Raw genomic sequence first — 20,880 nt, 5'->3', positions numbered from 1 at the left:
AGGAAATATATGGGAAAGGACCATGGAGAAAGTATGAAGGGGACAAACTCCTGAGATCACATAGGACCAGGAATAGTGTCTGTTCCTCATACCCAGAGTAGAACACCACATATTTCACAAGGCATTGGAATACCAGGAATTATCTTGCCTCAGTAGTCAAGAGAAACTAGCCCTTAATTAAATGCTTCTCTGGTTCTACCTGACAAAAATTAAAAGTGAGAATTAAAATGAGCACGCTATTTCTGAGTAATTTAACCATATACCAGAACAACACTTAATATTTAAAGGAATACAAATATATCTAACACTCAACAGGAAAAATTTGCAATGTCTGGCATACTATTGAAATTTATAAGACATGCAAAGATAAAGGAAAATACAACTCATAATGAGAAGAAAAACAAATCAACTAAAAATGACCCTGAAATGACACAGAAGATAGATTTAGTAGATAAGGATATTGAACACTTTTAGCTGTATTCTATTCAGTCAATAAAGTAGAAATAAGGTTAAACATAGTAAGTGTGAACAGAGAAGATATAAAAAACACTCAAACAATGTCTAGGATGGAAAATACACTGGATGGGATTATTAATGCAGATAAAACATTGCAAAAGAAGATTAGTCACCTTGAAGATCTAGTACTAGAAATTGCCCATGATGAGACCTAGAATGAAAAACAACTGAAAAAGAAATAACACATCACTAGTGAACTGTGAGATAACTTCAAGTAGCCAAATATATATGGAACTCTCAAAAATGGAAGAAGAGGGTATCCCTGGGTAGCTCAGCAGTGAGCGTCTCCCTTCACACCCAGGGCATGATTCTGGAGTCTGGGATTGAGTCCCACATTGGGCTCCCTGCATGGAGCCTGCTTTTCCCTCTGCCTCTGTCTCTGCCTCTCTGTGTCTCTCTTGAAAAAATAAATAAAATCTTTAAAAAAAAAAAAAAAAAAAAGAAATTGCCTAGGAAAAACTCTCAAAAGCAGCCAGAGAAAAAAGACACATTGTGTAGAGGGGAACAAAGAACAAAGATAAGGATGTCAGTACTTGTTTTTTCTTGCTTGCTTTCTTCTTCTTCTTCTTCTTCTTCTTCTTCTTCTTCTTCTTCTTTTTTGTCAGAAACAATGCAAACTAGACTTTGGAGTAACATCTTTAGAGCACTGGTGAAAAAGACTACTACTTAGAATTCTTCACTCAGCCAAAATATCGTTCAAAAGTAATAGTGAATGAATCAGTAATTGCAAAATAAAAATAAAATAACAATAATAGTAATAGTAAAATGAGGCTTTGTTAGACATGAAAACTGAAAGAAGTCATCAGCAGCAGACCTGCATGATAGGAAATGTTAAAGGAAGCTTTTCAAGCAGAAGGAAAATGATACCAGGTGAAATCGCATTCCTATACAAAGGAATGCAGAGCACAAGAAATGGTAACTACATGAATAAATATAAAGGTTCTTTGTCTTATTATTTAAATCTCTTGAAGAGAGATTTTTTTAAAAAGATTTTATTTATTTATTCATGAGAGACACAGAGAGAGAGAGAGAGAGGAAGAGACACAGGCAGAGGGAGAAGCAGGTTCCATGCAGGGAGCCCGACGTGGGACTCGATCCTGACACTCTGGGATCACGCCCTGGGCATAAAGGGAGGCGCTCAACCTCTGAGCCACCCAGGGATCCCGAAGAGAGAATTAATTCAAAAAATTAACGATGATCTATTGTGTGGTTTACAACGTATGCAGAAGAAAAATATATAGCAAAATAACACAAATTGTGGAAGAGCAGAAAATGCAAAATACTTTTGTAAGGTTTTTCTAGTTTACAGGAAGTAGTATAATATCCCCTAAAAGTAAGCAGTGATGATTTAAAGATGGATAATAACACTACAGAAACCAAAATGATGGGCAGCCCCATTGGCGCAGCGGTTTAGCGCCGCCTGCAGCCCGGGGTGTGATCCTGAAGACCCGGGATCAAGTCCCACATCGGGCTTCCTGCATGGGGCCTCCTTCTCCCTCTGCCTGTGTCTCTGCCTCTCTCTTCGCTCTCTCTCTGAATGAATAAATAAATAAATCTTAAAAAAAAAAACCAAAATAATATTATAAAGAGTTATTGCTAATAAGCCAACAAAGAAGAATCATGAAGTATATCTTAAAAACAAAGAAGACAGGGCAAAGGAAAAAAGGCAAGGGTGGAGGATGTGGTGGCAAGGGACAGATGGGATGAATAGAAGACAAATAGCAAGATGATAAATTTAAATCCAACTATATAATAATCAAACATAGTGATAAGTCTAAACACCCCGATTAAAAGGCAGACATCAGATTAAACAGTAACTATATGCTGTCTTTGGTAAATCCAGATTAAATATAAAACAAAAGCAGGTTACAAGTAAAGGATTGTAAAAGATATTCCATGCTAACATTTATCAAAGAAAGGTAAAGTGGTTTTATTAACATCAGACAAAGTAGATTTCAGATCAAAGAGTATTCCAGTGGCAAAGAAGTTTGTTTCATAATAATAAAGCTTCCAATTAATTACGAGGACATAGAAATCTTAAATGCTTATGCACTGTTTCAGCTTTCTGCTGCTTTGCATAACAAATTACTTCAAATGTAATGACTTTAGAACACCTATATGTTAGGTCACAGTTCTATAGGTCAAAGTCTGGGCACAGTGTTCTCTACTCAGTTTCAGATGGCTGAAATCAAGGTGTCAGCTGGCCATGTTCTAATCTGGAGGTCAGTGTCCTATTCCAAGTTGACATACTTCTTGGAGAATTTACTTTCTTGTGGCCACAGGACTAAGGTCTCCATTTCCTTACTGGATGTTATTGAGAGGCCTCTCTCAGCTCCTAGAAGCCCTCTGAAGTCCTTGCCACATGGACCCCACCATCTTCAATGCCAGGAACAGGGAGTTTCCCTCACACAGAATTCCTCTCATCCTTCAAATCCCTCTCACTTGGACACTTGCCCCCCCCCCCTTTATTTTTTTTACACTTGTCCCTTTTAAAGCTCACCTGATTAGATGAGGTCCACCAAGGAAACACTCCAAGGATTTTATATAGACAGGTACATCAGGGGGCAAGATCCCAGGTCTTAGAATCTCAGAATTTCAAGGACTAATAGACAAATCCATAATTACGGCTGTAGACTTCAACAGTCTTTCCTCAACAATTATAAAATAACTAGACAGAAATTTAGTTAAGGATATGAAGGACTTAAATAACATTACCAGTAAACTTGACCTAATTGATATTTTTAGAACTCTCTCCCCCGAATCAGCTGCATATACACTATTTTCAAGTGCATATTGAAAGTCTAACAAGATAGACCATATCCTAAGTCATAAAGCAATTCTCAACACGTTTTTAAAATAATTAGACTCATACAAAGCATGTTCTCTGAACATAATGAAATTAAATTATAAATCAATGACAGAAAGCTTCCCCAGAAAATCCCTAAATGCTGGGAAATTAAATAATACATTTCTCAATAACACATGAGCTGAAGAAGAAAGAAATGGGATATTTAAAATATCTTTAAGAATGAAAATGAAAACACAGCACATAAAAATTTGGGAGTACAGATAAAATAAGGACATACCAGCACTAAATGCCTATATTAGGGGCTCCTGGGTGGCTCAGCTGTTGAGCGTCTGTCTTCAGCCCAGGGCATGATCCTGGGGTTCTGGGATCGAGTCCCACATTGGGCTCCCTGCATGGAGCCTGCTTCTCCCTCTGCCTGTGTCTCTGCCTCTCTCTTTGTGTCTCTCATGAATAAATAAATACAATCTTTAAATAAGTAAATAAATGCCTATATTAGAAAAGACATAAAACCAGGAAAATAAGTGCAAGTAAAACCAAGAATAAGCAAAAGGAAAGGAAATAATAAAATCAGAGTGAAATCAATGAAGTAGAAAATAGAGGAATAAATTTCAGGAATAAAAGAGATGACATTAAAAAAAAAAAAAGAGATGACATTACTACGTAACCTACAGATATAAGACGGATAATAAGAAAATATTCTGATCAACTTCTGGCCAATAATTTCAAAAATCTAGAGTAAATAAATGAATTCCTAGAAAGACATCAACTGCCAGGTCTCACTCAAGAAAAAGTCACATCAGCAGATAACCTGAATTGCTCTATATTAATTAAAGAAATTGAACTGAAATTATAGTTTAAAATCTTCTGACAAGAAATCCCAGGCACAGATGACTTCACTGGAGGATCCTATCAATCATTTAAGGAAAAAATAATATCTATACTACACAGACCTATTCAGAACATTGAAGAGATGTGGATGCTTTCTATCTATTCTGTGAGGCCACCACAACTCTGATACCAGAAACAGACAAACATATTTAAAAATCTAACATAAACAAACATATATGTAAAACTTTTAAAGAAAGAAATCTACAAGTATTAAACTCTTTTAGTATATTTTTTGATATTTAAGAATGTCTACAATTTAAAAAGACTGACCAAATCAAGGATGGTCAATAATGTAAAACAACTGGAATTCTCACACATTTTTGATGAAACTATAAAATGATGCAACCATTTCAGAAAATAGTTTGTTTCTTAAAAGTTAAATATACATCTGCCCAAGAAAAATGAGAGCATATGTCCATACAAAGACTTATATATGAATATTCAGAGCAGCTTTATCTAATAGCCAAAAAAACTTGAAACAATCATATGTATATCAATAGATAAAAAGATTAACAAATTGGAGTGCATGCACAGAATAAAACTGTACTCTGAAATAAAAAAGAATGAACTACTGATACATGGATAATTATAAAAATAATTATGCCAAAGGGTGCCTGGGAGGCTCAATCAGTTAAACATTCATGATCATGATCTCATGGTCCTGGGATTTGAGCTCTAAGTCAGGCTCCTTGTTCAACAAAGAGTCTGCTGGAGATTCTCTTTCTCCTTCCCCATCACTTAGTTTACCCATCCCATGACTGACCCCCTCTGGTAACCACCAATTTGTTCCCTATAGTTAAGAATCTATTTCTTGATCTCTCTCTCTCTCTCTCTCTCTCTCCTCCCCTTTGCTTTTTGTTAAGTTTCTCATATTCTGCATGTGAGTGAAATCATACAGTATTTGTCTTTCTCAGACTGTCTTCTTTCATTTAGCATTATACTCTCTAGCTCTATCCACGTCCTTGCAAATGGCAAGATTTCATTCTTTCTGATGGCTGAATAATGTTCCATTGTAAATATAAAAAGGCCTTCATCATTTATCATTTTCACATGAAAATATTTGTCACTGGGATGCCTGGGTGGCTCAGCAGTTGGCTCAGAGCGTGATCCTGGAGTCCCAGGATCGAGTCCCACATCGGGCTTCCTGCATGGAGCCTGTTTCTCCCTCTGCCTATGTCTCTGCCTCTCTCTGTGTCCCACATGAATAAATAAATAAAATCTTTAAAAAAAGAAAATATTTGTCATTTCTTGATTGTCACAGAAATCTTTTCTAAGAAATTCATCATAAAGTCTGAAAAAATAAAAGATTTAACTTTCTGAAGATGTTATTTTAAAACACAACTTTTGACCCAAGTGGAATCTTATGGTGTGGAATGTTGTATGAGATATTTTTGAACAAGAAGACGGTTTCTGGGACGCCTGGGTGGCTCAGCGGTTTAGCGCCCACCTTAGGCCCAAGGGCATGATCCTGGAGTCCCAGGATCGAGTCCCACATTGGGCTCCCTGCATGGAACCTGCTTCTCCCTCCTCCTGTGTCTCTGCCTCTCTCTCTCTGTCTATCATAAATAAATAAATATTTAAAAAAAAAAAGAAGACGGTTTCTGTGCTTTCTGGTGACTTTGAGCCAAACCACACTTGAGTTGAACCACACTGCTCTTCTTTCGATACTCCCTCAGTCTCAGAATCCTTGCCTGGTAATCACAAATGAAAGTATAACAATTGCTGTATTTGTACCATTCTATTTTTAAAATCTGCCCTATAAGTTTATTTAGCAAGTACTTGAAATATTATAGAGACTGCAGTAGGAACAAAATTCTGCCTTCACGGAATTTACAGTGTTATGGAGAAGGGGTGGGCAACACATACAATTATGAGTTTATTGTCGAGTACATGATGAAATAATAAGTGCTGAATAAGAAAAATACAGCAGGGAAACAGATACAGAATATTGGGGCAAGGCAGGTGGGTGTTCCCATTTCGAAGAAAATGATCAGATCTGATGCATAATGTGACTATAGTTGATAACACTGTATTGCATAGTTGAAATTTTCTCAGAGAATAGAACTTAAATCTTTTCTCTCTCACACACACAAAGATAACTATGTGTAGTGATGGATGTGTTAATTAACTGGATGGAAGGAATCCTTACACATACACATATCAAATCATCACCTTATGCACTTTAAGTATCTTACAATTTTGTCAATTATACCTCAATTCAAAACATAAGTAAATAAATAAAATAATCAGGGAAAGCCTCAATGAGCCAACATTTAAGGAAAGACCTAAAAGAATGAGGGGGCAAGCATGAGGATCCCTGGAAAAGAGTGTTCCTGATGGAAGAAACAGCTTACATAAAGGCCTTGACATAAAACTATTCAGGGAGGCCAGCATGCAGTTTACAGTGAGCAAGAAGTAGAGTCATGGTCAGATGTGGCTAGGCCAGAGCTATATGGCCATATATGTCATTCTAAAAAGGTAATCAAGTGATCTTGAAACAATGACACACAACACTCATCCCTATGGAGGGCTTCTTCTGTTCAAATCATTTTCTGCAAGAGCATAACGTAAATAAGCAAAATAGATGGCATTTAAAAACTATTAAACATATTTCTTTTTTAATGCATTTCCTAGCCACCAATTTTTCATTGCTTTTACACTCAATTATCCTTGTAAAAATGTATTAGAAAAAGAGAAAATAATAAAATAAACTCCCATACCAAAACCAGAGAATCAAGATTTTTATAAAATTATGGATATTTTATTCTTTTTCTCCTTTCCTGAAATATTTTAAGGCAATTCCAGATCTACTCATTGCACCCTTACACATTCATTTGCATTGCTAAAAATAGAACCATATTCTCATGTAACTGCAAAACCATTATCACAGATAAGTATATCAGATTATTCCTGTTCATTTAACATAGTTCATTACCAAATTTCTCTGATTTTTCAAAATGTCTTTTTGTGACTTGTTTGCACCAATACCCAAACTCAATGGCACTTCCTAAAGAGTAATGACAATTTTACTGTCTATGTGGTCTCACCTTAAATCATCTTATTACTAAAATATTTTTGTCTTCTTGACTACTAAATTAGAGAATTAAGCAGTTAATTATAATTACAAGCACAAATTCTATACTGTGTGTGACTTTAAATGAAGATGTTCAAAATTAATGCATTAGTATTAATTTTATTGCTGCTATTACTAAATCAACTAATTCATTATACTATTACCTAAATTGTAGATCTGTTGTTTTATTATTATTTTTTTAAACCATAGAGGGCTTAGCTTACATACATATAGCTTAGATATATTCAAACTTTATGCAAAATCACTACAGGAAAGAAAATAGGAAAAGCAGCCCAGGTGACAACAGCATAGAAAATAAACTGGAGAATATTATGCTGAGTGAAATAAGTCAATCAAAGAAGGACAATCATCATATATTTTCACTCATATGTGGAATATAAGAAATAGTGAAAGGCATTAAGGGAAAGGAGGGGAACTGAGTGGGAAAAATTAGAGAGGGAGACAAACTATGAGAGATTCCTAACTCTGGGAAACAAAGGGTTGCGGAAGGGGAGGTTGGTGGGGGGGTAGGGTAACTAGGTGATGGGCACTAAGGAGGACACTTGATGGGGTGAGCACTGGGTGTTATACTATATGTTGGCAAATCGAACTTAAAACCAATGTAAAAAAAAATAAAGCAGAGGTCTTGAAGTGACCTCCAGGTTAATACTTCTAATTAATTAATTAATTAATTAATTTTTAAAAATGGTCCCAGCAGGGATAAGTGGAGGCCCAGTGTCCTTTCAAATAAGGATTTATTTTGCATATTACTATTAGGAATGTTAAGCCTTAGTTCCAACATTATTGCAATACATTTACAAAACAGCATTTGATTTAGGTCATATGAATCCGTAGCAGAATTTTTACAAAGCTTCAATTTCCCCTTCATATATTTCTCTGAAGCTTACTCATGCATTTTTATAAAAAATAAAAATTTCTCTCCTGTTTTAGTTCAAAATCAATGATAGCATCTCTCTTTTGCTTCATGTATTTGTTGAGTTTTGGCCTTCCTTTATTAAATATTCTTCAGTAGCAGATCACTTGGTGTAAAGAATGTAGAAAATGAGTTGATACTGATGGCCCCATTTATCAAATACCCGGAAAATATGATTTTGTGTTATCTTCAAGTATACATTATTGAAACTTAACTGAACAAAGGACACAACTTTAATTAACTTTCCTCTCCTTTCCCAAAAATCATATGCTGACTGATGGTAAACTTTCCGGTGTCCTTCAAGTTCAAAGGAGAGGGGATTTGAAGATTCTAACATATTAAAGTCACACATGTAAACTTTTCATAATGGAGGTTGATCTCTGACTGACATTGAGTACCATGACATTAACTTCCCACAACTGGAATCATTTTTCCACCTTCACAAGTATGCCTTTTTTTAAAAAATATATTTTATTTATTTATACATGAGAGACACAGACTGAGAGAGAGAAGTAGAGACATAGGCAGAGGGAGAAGCAGGCTCTCTGAGGGAAGCCTGATGTGGAACTCGATCCCAGAACCCCGGGATCACTATCTGAGCAGAAGCTGACGTTTTACCACTGAGCCACTCAGGTGCCCCCACAGGTATGCTTTAAATGTAAAATATAGTGTAGGTTTTCATTGAAGTTTAGGGACACAAGGTTGAAAACATGGGTTATACTAGTCTCATTATTTTGTAAATAAGTAGTATGATCTCAAGAATTAGGAAAAACTGAAATATCCAAGTTAACTTATGATAGATTTGATATGTTCTCCCATTATCTCTCAATCATATTAATTTGCCTAAAAATGATCACTTTCCTATAATTATTGACTGATTGATTCAAATTTCAAAACAATGTTTGAAGCTCTGTGTAATTTACTCAGTTAGCACTTAGGTTGGATGCCAATCACTGGAAATCCCCATTAACTGTGGCTTAAATTGTATAGAAGTTTACTTTTCTCTCTATTCAAAAAGTCTGGACATGGTCAGTCCAGCATCAGAGAGATATACCACAATGTCAAGGACCCAGGCTCTTCCATGCTCATACTTCTCCCCACATGGATTTTGTTTCCAAGCTATTCTCTTGATTCAAGGTGATTGTCAGAACTCCAGATACTTCATTCAAAAAGAAAGAAGGGGCAAAGAAAGATGCAAATGCAATTCTTTAAGAACATTTTCTGGCAGATCGACACAATCTCTCATTACAACCCACTAAATTTAGTCACATGGCTGTAGTAGACTGCAGGGAATACTAGGACATGTGGCCTTCATTCAGCTAAAATAAGGGGTCCTTTACTATGGAAAAGGGGGAATTAGATATTTGCAGATGTTACAGTTCAATGTCTCTGGGAAACAGATTATAAAATGGAGATTAGGGGATCCCTGGGTGGCTCAGCAGTTTGCTGCCTGCCTTTGGCCCAGGGCATGATCCTGGAGTCCCGGGATCGAGTCCCACGTTGGGCTCCCAGCATGGAGCCTGCTTCTCCCTCTTCCTGTGTCTCTGCCTCTCTCTGTCTCTCTCTCTCTCTCTCTCTCTGTGTCTATCATAAATAATAAATAAATAAATAAATCTTTAAAAAAATGGAGATTACTTCCAAGGGTGTTTACTAGAAAGTATTCCTGAGAGCAACAGTTATGGAAGGCTGAGGGAGTAGTTGTGGGCTGGGAGACAAGTTGAGATGCTTTTTAGTTCCAGTAAAGACCTAGGTCAATCCATTCAGAATTATCCGTAGTCAGCCTGAGGAAGCTGAGTTTTTATATTTCAACTTTGGTCACTTGCTGTGGGCTACAGTTGGGAAAAGGTCCAGCCCTGAGCAAGGCAGTTATTTTCAGCTGAGATAATTCCCAAAGAAAGTTGACAGTTTCAGGCTCTCTTCCAGCAGTTGGGGGAATAAATTCTTTATTCCTGAAGAGGAACCTCGGTGGCATCTACCACAGCAGACTGCAGATTGGTGCTATGGACAACTGAAAAAAAAAAAAAAAAGAAAGGAAGGAAGGAAAGAAAGAAAGGGAGGAAGAGCACATCCTGCCCTGTACACTTGAGGACTTAATGTGCCAGTTCTATTCCAAATAGCTCTAACACAAGTAGAAAGGATTAAATCTTTAAAGAGAAGTACAAATAAAAAGCTATGGGAATTCAGAAGTTACTTTTCATCTACTCAGTTACAATTCTTATCAAGAACCTACTGTATGTTAAATCTCATGCTAGGCAATGAGATAAAACAAATGAATGTGATTAATGTGTTCCTTTGCCATCATGGAATTTCTCCCTTTGGGGGAGAATGATTGAAAACAAGTAAGTGAAATAACAGCTAATTGTGATATGTGGTAGGAAGGAAATGAATACTAAATAAACAACTAATTGTGAAATACATATTTGAAGGAGATACTTGTAAGGAAGAAGGAACAGTTGAGAACTAATTGAGAATTAATGATGAGAATAAAGCACCCTTTGGAAGACAGATTTCTAGGCAAGGGGCTCCCAAATGTTCAATGACAAAGTAGCAAATTTGAGACCAAAGGAACATCAGCATGACTGGGACACAGTAGGCAAGGAAAAGAGTAGTGTAAGGTGAGATTGAAGTAAAATCATTAGTGTCCTGAGAATCTGGGTTGCATTTTAGGCATTGTGGAAAAGTCAAGAATTGAACACAGGAACACACATAATCTGATTAGACTTTTATGTAAATTACCCCTGGCTGCAGTAGAGAAAGTGATATTTAGGGATTGAGAAGGCTTCAGAAAACTTGACATTACTTTTTTTTTTTTTTAAGATTATTTATTTATTTATTTATTTGAGAAAGAGAAAGAGCATGAACAGAGGTGGGGGGAACAGGGGGAAAGGGAGAAGCAGGGAGCCTGCTTCTGAGTCCTCTGCTGAGCAGGGAGCCCAATGCGGGGCTTGATCCCAGGACCCTGATATCAGGACCCGAGCAGAAAGCAGACGCTTAACCCACTGAGCTACTTAGGCACCCTAACTTGACATTACTTTGGAAAACTGCTTTCAACAATTATTCTGGAGATGCAATAATGAGATCAAAAGAAAAATTTTGACTCATGAAGTTTCTTTTCCACAAGGAGATTCTCTCTGTTTCTCTCTACTTACATACACATACCAGCACATAAATTTATGAAAATCAGTATGGAAGAAAAGTAACCTCTGAATGACTCCCATGTCTCTTTATTTTCTATTGGCTCTTTAAAATGCTTATTCCTTGGGGTGCCTGGGTGGCTAAGTCAGTTAAGTATCTGACCTCAGCCTAGGTCATGATCTCTGAGAACTGGGATTTAGCCCCACCTTGTGGCCTGTCAGACTTTGCACTCAGTGGGGAGTCTGCTTCTCTCTTTCCTCTCCATCTGCCCCTCCCCTGCTCATGCATCTCTCTCTCTCTCAAATAAATAAATAAAATCTTTTTTTAAAAAATGAAATGCTTATTCCTTTACCTTGTATTAGAGCTATTTGGGAGATACACACACACACACACACACACACTCTCTCTCTTTCTCTTGTTTATATATATATATTTCTTTCTCTTGTTTATATATATATAATTATATATTCTATATGCTATACATGTACTTATGCATATATACATATATACATTATGCATAGATACGATATATACATAACACCACATAGACATTACATATAATATACTATATACTAAATTATGTAAAAATAATGAGTTTTCTTGTTTTTAAAAAATTTGAGTAAGATACTAACTTTATTAGAATACCTTAAATAGTAGAATCTCAATTTTATCATGCCTAATGCTACACATATGCTCACACAGTATTTTCTGTTGAATTCACATACTTCTGTTTATATATTTCTGTGAAAATAATTTTATATTTTTCTTGTAATGAACAATTATTGTTTTAAATGCTTTTGCCTCTTTTTCAATTTTATGTGAAATTATATCCATCCAAGCATAATTTTTTATTTTACAATGCAATGTTTAAGTCATTTAGTGCCAAAGCAAAAATATTTTTATTTATCTATGACTCATGATTCAATTCATTCTATTTGTGATGAGATAATACATTTATAAGGTATTTCAGGAGTTTTCTACCCAGACTATAAATAGGACAGGCCTGGGGAGCATAGAGAAGAGCTAGATACAATATTCCTCATGACATTGTATTCTTTTTTTTTTTTTTTTTTTTTTATTTTTTTATGACATTGTATTCTTATAGAATTCTGGATAGAATTTTGAATTACTTCATGTGAGAGATTAATGATAGTATTTTATGGTTCTACCTACTTCTCAAAAGTTAGATAGCTAATGGAATACATGCCTCATTAAAAAACAAAACAAAACAGAAAAAAACCCCACTGTGTTCTAGTTATTCCTTTTTTCTCTAAAAATGTCTTTGTTTATATATCTCTATATAATAGATATATAATTTGTCCCTCAAAAATAGACACTAAAAAACTCACTGAAATTTAGTTATAATGACATTTCCACCCATGTGCATCTAAACTTTCAAAAATGTTTCACACAGACACATTTGAATGCCCTAAAATCTGGAGACTGTGGGTTTTTGTTTTTTTTTTTTTTTTAAGATTTATTTATTTATTCATGAGAGACACAGAGAGAGAGAGGCAGAGACACAGGCACAGGGAGAAGCAGGCTCCATGCAGGGAGCCCGATGTGGGACTCGATCCCGGGACTGCAGGATCATGCCCTGAGCCAAGGGCAGGCGCTCAACGGCCATGCCACCCAGAGATTCCTGGAGACTGTTTTTCAACAATGAACAATGTGTTTGGTTAGGGAATCTCAGCTGACTGTAGAGAAAAATCTCTAAGGGAGCAAAATATACTTGAGGAAGAACTCAAACTTGTGTCAAAGCTTCCACTGCTTTTAGCTACAGGGGCAGGCACCCACATACTTATTGATCACCTACCCTGTGTAAGATTGGTTCTGAGGATTTAAAAGACAACAGAGCAGGGGTCCTCCCTTGGCTTGCATAAGATTTGTTTACTTTATAGAAGAAAGGTGACAAATGCTAAAATAGGCAGAAGCTGAACTGAGCGGATTCAGTTGACTGAAATCTATGTTCTAGAAAAATTTTGTCTGAGATGCAAACTTGGAAGAACTCATTCTCCTCCCACTTACAAGAGCTGTAGAAGAAACGATAGAATGTTCTAGCAAAGAATTAGATTTATCAGTGAGGTGTGGCTGGCTCTGAAATGCTCTCAGGAATGCAGCCCAGGGCTGCAATAATGGTGTTCATCAGAAAGCTAGAGCAGTTTACCCTAGTTTCCATTACAGTTTTTCTTGTTTCTAAATGGGATAGAATTAAAAGTCGAACTCTTAAAAATGATGATTTACATCTTATGCCTGCTTTCGTACAGGCTTAAATATTACAGATTAACGAAATATATTGCCATCAAGAAACTGGAGAAAAGTCTTGGCCTTGCATTATTTGGAACACATTAATCACAGCGGTGACTAAACCTTCATCTTGGGTAACACTTTTTAGTAAGAATCTAGGATTAAATGCAACACTGAAAGGACAGGAGGCGGGCCGGGGTCAGTGCCCTCAGGCATCTTAGTTTCTTGGTCTCTGGGCTTCTGTTGCTAGGCATTCACAGAAAGAATAAAGGCAAGGCCCTCCTAAGGGTGCTTCCCCCCCTGCTCTTCTTAAGCTCCTGTTTCTCTGCTTCAGCAAACAAGTGAATATTTGTGGAGACAGCCTAAAGAGAGTCCCACAGAAGTTTCCACATGTATATATCCTGTGCAAAGGATATTAAGGTAAGAACGACCCATGATTTCTTTTTTTAATCAACATTCTGCCTGAAAGAAAAAAATCCTAAAGATAGAGAGAAGTTTGCTATTTATTGTTGCTTCTAACAAGATTACTGGTCACCTTTGAGTTATTAATAGTGTTAGCACTTCTGTAACATACAATGAAAAAGAATTTTACAGCATTTTTCCATTAAAATTTTTCCAAAACATTGTAATCCAGTAGGCATGTGTGTAGATAAAATCTTCTGGTCAAATTTCACGCTTTTTATGAAAATAGCCTGAAGAAAAACATTTCATTGGAAACTGTTGTAATGTTATTATCACTCATGGTACAGTCAATTGCATGGCTATTCTTTTAGTTGATAGACTAACTCATCTACTAAATCAATAGTCTTTGTTTCATGAAACTGTTACTTTTTTGGTGGTTGTATGTTGCTGCTTTAATTTCACAGATACTCTGCTCTGGGTGTAGAAGCCATAGGGAGAGACAATTAGTATGTTTGCAAATATGGCTGCTTTCTTTTGAAACCAAGCTCTGTGTTCATTGTTTCTACTATTTCCCTAATGTAACAAGAAGTTGACTTCTATTGTTAACAAAAGTTAAGAATCTAAATTAATATGTGAGATTAGGTTAACCTGGGAGAGAAGGTTTAGTTTAAGCTGTAGGCTTAAAGGATCTGGATTCAAATGGCAGTTCTGTCATTTTCCAGTAAATACCCTGGCCAGTTACTCGATTTCCTGGTAAAATGGAGATTGTGAGTCACATGTCACATGCCTTAGAGAAATTGAATAGGATTAATTTAGTTTATGTGGCACTCGATGCAATGCTTAGCACAGAATCAGTGCATAATGAGCTAACAATCATAATTGTCAGGAGAAGGCAAATCAGTGTTAATCTGTTCTTCTATTGGCCTAACATCTGTCCATTGAGAGTTAATAGAACAGGGGAGCCATACAGAAGGCTTTCTAGTGTGTAGAGTGAGAATAAAGTTTAAAACAAGCAGGGATGGATGGGTCCAGGCTCTTGTCTTGGTAGGAGGAGAGGAAATGTAATGGAAATTAAACTGAGGATTGGTAAAGTATAGCTCTGGTTTTGTGAGATAATAATATTCCAACTTTTATTAATATATGACTTTACATTGTATACAATGGTCTCATAGGCCCTGAGCCATGTAATCATTGGAGGAAGAATACAGAGGAGGTAACTGAAGCTTGTCTAGACCAAGACACATGTCTAAAACCATACCAGCGGTACATGACGGAATGAGATGAGAAAAAGATCCTGGGTTCAAACCTGCAGCCATTTGACATGCTGCCTTCTTTCTATGCCCCCTGCCTATGGTTCTAAAAAGAATAAAGGATTTAGAAGAAAGCGGTTCATGAAAATACGAGAGAAACATTGTGTTTTATTAGGCTAGATGTATTCAGGGGGGAGATTATTATCTCTTGGGATTTGGAGGCAGCAGCACTGATAAAATTAAGGGAAGGTTATTTGTTGGCTTTTTCATGAAAATCTGGAGAATTTCTGTGCCTATATTCCTAGGAATGTTTTGAGCAGATAATACCCTTTTCTGGTTCTTTAATTTAACCAGTGGTACGCAGATTTGCATACTGTAAGATAAGCAACAAACTGTAACTACTGAGAGAGGTAATTTCTTAATTTTATTGTTGTGTTGCTAGCATCTAGCTAAATTTAAATCAAATGTAAATTCTAATCTAGCAGATACATACTTCCAAACTAAAAATTTCATATGTAAATTTGAAGCTATACATTTATAACACATTTCTTAAATTTAGTAATTGCTTATTCTAAGGTATTAAGGTCTCCAAGGGAATGTCGAGGTTTCTAAGTCATGACATACAAAATCTTTAAAATTTGAGAATTAATATCAGGTGTACTTGTTTTGTTAAAATGAGTTCTTCTAACTCTAAAAACAAGTGTTCTCGTTTTGTGTGAATGATAATATATGAATAAATTATATATGCCTTTTCTTTCCTTTTTTAATGAAGGCCTGAGAAAGGAATATTAATGAAAGGTGTTTTGTGTTTGTCAGTGTTGCTCAGGGCGAATGTAAAATGTCATTCTGATTGCACTGTTACTACAACTTTAGTAATGGTGTATCTAGCATTGATACATAATCCCACCTTCTTCCATCTACTGATGTATTGTTGCAAATTATATATTGAATCCATTTCCACAAGGCTTCCTTTCAATTTATAATTTAGCTTTTGAGAACTGAACAGTAATGATACAACTAATGAAGGAATTTGGTATAATAAGTTATGTGTCAAAGTTACTAAGAATACTTCCGATGAAAATGAAGTGTTTTGTGAGCTATTTTTGTTCTGATTATAACACTTCTTTACGACATCTGGCCATTTCCTAAATTTATTACTAATGAGGGTTTGTCAGCAGCTGATATATCTCCAAATTTAAGTTAAATTTATTTAAATTGAGGGGTTATATTAACCACTTTCCTGCTGCTTAAGAAAAGTAACCCTTGCAGAAAGATTACTTTCATATTTTGATGATATCTATATGTTACAATGACATTTCAGTAGAACAAGCATTCTCCTTTAATTTAATTCTATAATACGGAGAAATATTATTGGCTTTTCATTTTTCTACCATAAGTGGGTTTTGTTGTGATAAAAAACAATAATCATAATTGTTGGATTTATCTTCAACTACTTAGTATTAGGTCTTTTTGTAATTGCTGTCTTATTACAAAGTCATGCTCTTTTTTAAAAAAAAAAAAGATTTTATTTATCTATTCATGAGAGACACAAAGAGAGAGGCAGAGACATAGACAGAGGGAGAAGCATGTTTCTTTCAGGGAGCCTGATGCAGGACTCAATCCCGGGACTCCGGGATCACAACCCAAACCAAAGGCAGGTGCTCAACCACTGAGCCACTCAGGCATCTCATAAATCTATGATTTTGATATTTAACCATTTTTACCAATATTTTGGCTTAACAGTAAATATAAATATGGATATATGTAATTAGACATGTGCATATATATGTATATGTATGTGTATGTGTGTGTAAATATATGTTATTGAAACAGTACTTTAACATTTTCCCCCATTAATAAAATTAGGACAAGTCTAAACTCTAAATTTATCTGGGCTTATGTGGTTTTAAGAGAATGTATTATGAAGACAGAGTTAAGTATAGAAAGACTACTGACTTGGTTTTAGAAAACCTAAATTTTAGTCCTGGTTCTAACACTGAAGTTTCCTTAATGTCCCACTGTATTCTTATCCTCCATTTCATGTCCCAGGCATATGAAATTTTTGGTAAATATCAAGCCAACTTAAGATGACCCTCTGTCCTAGAAATCATCTCTGCTTCACAGATGGATGTAAGAATTAGATTTGTTTTATTTAGAAAAGGAAAGATTGTATACTTAAAAAAGATCAACTCGCTGCTGAAAAGAGGCAAACATTCTTGATTTCAAGCTTATTAAGTTATTTTTCTTACACTTAAAAAATTAATGTGTAAATTACACACCATAAAATGTTCAGCTCTTCAGTATTCAATTCATTGATTTTGACAATTGTATATACTTAGTACCCACAACCCAAAGCAAAATGTAAAATATTTCCATTATCCCAAACAGATCTTTCATGTCTGTTGCTAATAAATCCTCCTACGCCCAGAGGAAGCTACTTTCTGATTTTTACCATAAATTAGTATTTCCTGTTCTTCGATTTCACATACACAGAACTGTAACATAGATACTCTTTTCTGCTTCAAATCTCTCACTCAACATATTAATTTGGAAGTCATTCATGTTATTCACATACATCCGCATTTTATTCTTTTTTATTATAGTTGTATTTTACTATTAGACATTTCACTCTTCATTTATACCTTCTCTTGATGGACATTTGAATTGTTCTCAGTTTGGGGTTACTACTACAAATAAGACTTTTCTAAATCCTCTTGAACGAATGTTCTTGTGGACATGTTTTTATTTCTCCTGGGTAAGTACATCAGTGTAAAATTCCTTTGTCACAGGTGAGGTACCTGTACTTTGTTGCAGGATTTCAGGGTTCTTGTCCCACGAAATCGAAGAATGAATCTCGTGGTCACAAAGGGTGAAGTGAAGTGAGAGTTTACTAAGTGCAGGTGAGAACAGAGAAGAAAGAAAAAAGCTCTCTAGAGCAAGAGGGGTCCCGAATGGGTTGCCACTGAAGGTTGTCAATGGCAGTCTTTTATTGAGAACTGACTAGGAAACTTGTGGCCTTGAGACTTTTGTGCCCTTCCCTTATCTCTATTCCCCTCTGTCTTACTGTCTTCACCTGCCAGGAATAGTTTCCTAGGCAGTCAGGGGAGGCAGGGGCTTCCTCTCTCTCCTGCCTACCACTTACCCTCTTCCCTACTCACGGGACCACATCTGTGGGCAGAAAGAGCTATCCTGGGATTGTGAGAAGTGATTGATTATATACTTTTTAATTAGTGTCGGTGAGGGATGGTCCCAGTCTCCAAAGAATATGAAAGCAAGGCCAGCTGCTGCCATGGTAAGGTTACTTTTAAACATAAAGGCACAAAGGCAGCCACAAATTCCTTGAGGAAAGTTATGCTCTTCATGTCTCAGGGACCTCTCAGTGCATGGCCAGCTGTAGGAGATTTCAATTTAAGCTACATTTCCTTTGCCTTTATTTCCCACATCACTTTCAACTTCATAATTGCCACACAATTCTCCAAAGTGGTGGTACCATTTTATATTTCTACTGGAAATACGTGAAATTCTGATTACCTTATTCCCTTCCAGCACTTGGAAACAAAAACCTTGTTTTTGTTTTTTACTTTTAGTTTTTCTAATGCCTGAGAAATGGCACCTAATTATAGTTTTAATTGCTTTGCTTTGCTCTGATAACTGAATATATCAGGCACCTTTTCAGGTATATGTTGGCCATTTGTACATCTTCTTTTGTTATGTGTCTGTTCAAGGGGCTTTTGCCAATTTATTAATAGGATTGTTTGTATTTTTATAATTGATTTATAGGAATTTCTTTTATATTCTGGATGAGTAATTTGTTTAAATATATAAATGCTTATGATTTTTATTCAGTGTAGGGCTTGCTATTCATTTTCTTAATTGTGTCCTTTAAATAGCTGAAGCTTTTAGTTTTGAAGAGGTTCAATGTATCACCTTGTTTATGGTGCATACTTTTTGTGCCCCATCAAAGAAATCTTTTTTAAGATCATGAAGCTATTCTGTTTGCTACTTAAAGGTTATGATTAGTTTTTATTTAGTATTTAGTATATGATCCATCTTAAGTTTTTTTTTTTTTTTTTAATTTTTATTTATTTATGATAGTCACAGAGAGAGAGAGAGAGAGGCAGAGACACAGGCAGAGGGAGAAGCAGGCTCCATGCACCGGGAGCCTGACGTGGGATTCGATCCCGGGTCTCCAGGATCGCGCCCTGGGCCAAAGGCAAGCGCTAAACCACTGCGCCACCCAGGGATCCCGATCCATCTTAAGTTTAAGTTTAAAGTGTATTAGAGGTGAAATTTCATTTTTAAAATTTACATATTTATTTGCTCCTGTATCTTTTGTTAATAAGATGTTGGTAGGGGGCACCTGGGTAGCTCAGTGGGTTAAGTATCTACTTTCAGCACAGGTCATGATTCCAGAGTTCCACATTGGGCTCCCTGCTCAGTGGGGAGTCTGTTTTTCCCTCTCGCTTTAAGCCTCCCCCCTGTTCCTGCTCTCTCTCTCTCTCTCTCTCTCTCATTTTCTCTGTCTCTCAAATAAAATATTTTTAAAAAGATTTATTATTATTATTATTATTATTATGATCATCATCATTGAATTGACAGTGCTTTTTCTCAAAATCATTGTGGATTGATTCCTTGGCCCACTCTTTTCTTCAAGTGTTCTATTTTAAGAGAAAACTCTCTTACCCTTACATTATTTGAAACACCAATATTACACTGTTCTGATTATTATAGACTAAATCTTAAAATCAGATAGTGTGAGCAATTCAATTCAGTTCTTTTAAAAAATTTCTGGACTATTTTGCACCCATTATATTGTGAATTGCCTAAATTCACTGATTTGTAGGATTTTTTTTTTGAAGATTTTATGGAATTTCTGTGTGCATAGTTATGCCATCTTATAAAAGCATTTCACTTTTTCCTTTCTAGTCACTATGCTTGTTTCTTTTGTTTACCTTGTTGGAATGGCCAAGATTTCCAGCACAATAGTGAATAGAAGTTGTCAAAGCAAACATTTTTACTTGTTTTTTATATTGGGGGAAAAACATTTAAAGTTTCATGATTAATAAAGATGTTATCAGCACATGTCTTGTTGATGCTTTACTATTTCTAGTGTGCAGAGGTATTTTAATATAAACCAGTATTTAGGGTAGCCCTGGTGGCTCAGCGGTTTAGCGCCGCCGGCAGCCCAGGGTGTGATCCTGGAGACCCGGGATCGAGTCCCACCTCAGGCTCTCTGCATGGAACCTGCTTCTCCCTCTGCCTGTGTCTCTGCCTTTCTCTCTCTGTCTCTATTAATAAATAAATAAAATCTCTGAAAAAAAATAAACCAGTATCTAATTTTGTTCAATGCTTTTGCTGTACTTATTTAGACACATACACATACTTTTTAAAAGTTAACTTATTTTCTTTTGCTAATATGGTGAATTACATTGCTTGATTTCTAAATGTAACTCAACCTTGAATTCTTGGAATAATCTCCATGTGGTTATGATATATTAGCCTTTTACATAGTGCAATTTAGTTAGAGTATTTTGTTTTCATGTCTGTGAAGGATATTAGTCAGTGGTTTTATTTTTATTGAAATATTTGGCATTGTAATAGTTGGTATTCGTGTTTTTCTGGCTGC

The 20,880-nt window shown here is 35.8% G+C and overlaps 1 protein-coding gene across 2 annotated transcripts in view; it reads left to right on the top strand.

Moving 5' to 3' along the window:
* Nucleotides 1–13,869: 13,869 nt before the first annotated feature.
* Nucleotides 13,870–20,880, top strand: part of MMRN1 (multimerin 1) — a 73,667-nt gene continuing 66,656 nt past the window's right edge. Inside the window, exon 1 of one of the 2 annotated variants that reach the window (XM_038582139.1) lies at nt 13,870–14,022. The gene's annotated coding sequence lies outside the window, so the exon portion shown is untranslated. The remainder of the gene's footprint in view (nt 14,023–20,880) is intronic. The other variant, XM_038582138.1, reaches the window with a different exon arrangement.

This window comes from Canis lupus, chromosome 32, assembly GCF_011100685.1.
Source record: "Canis lupus familiaris isolate Mischka breed German Shepherd chromosome 32, alternate assembly UU_Cfam_GSD_1.0, whole genome shotgun sequence".
Classification (NCBI taxonomy): domain Eukaryota; kingdom Metazoa; phylum Chordata; class Mammalia; order Carnivora; family Canidae; genus Canis; species Canis lupus.
The sequence above is the reverse complement of the archived record's forward strand: the minus strand, read 5'-3'. Positions and strand labels throughout refer to the sequence as shown.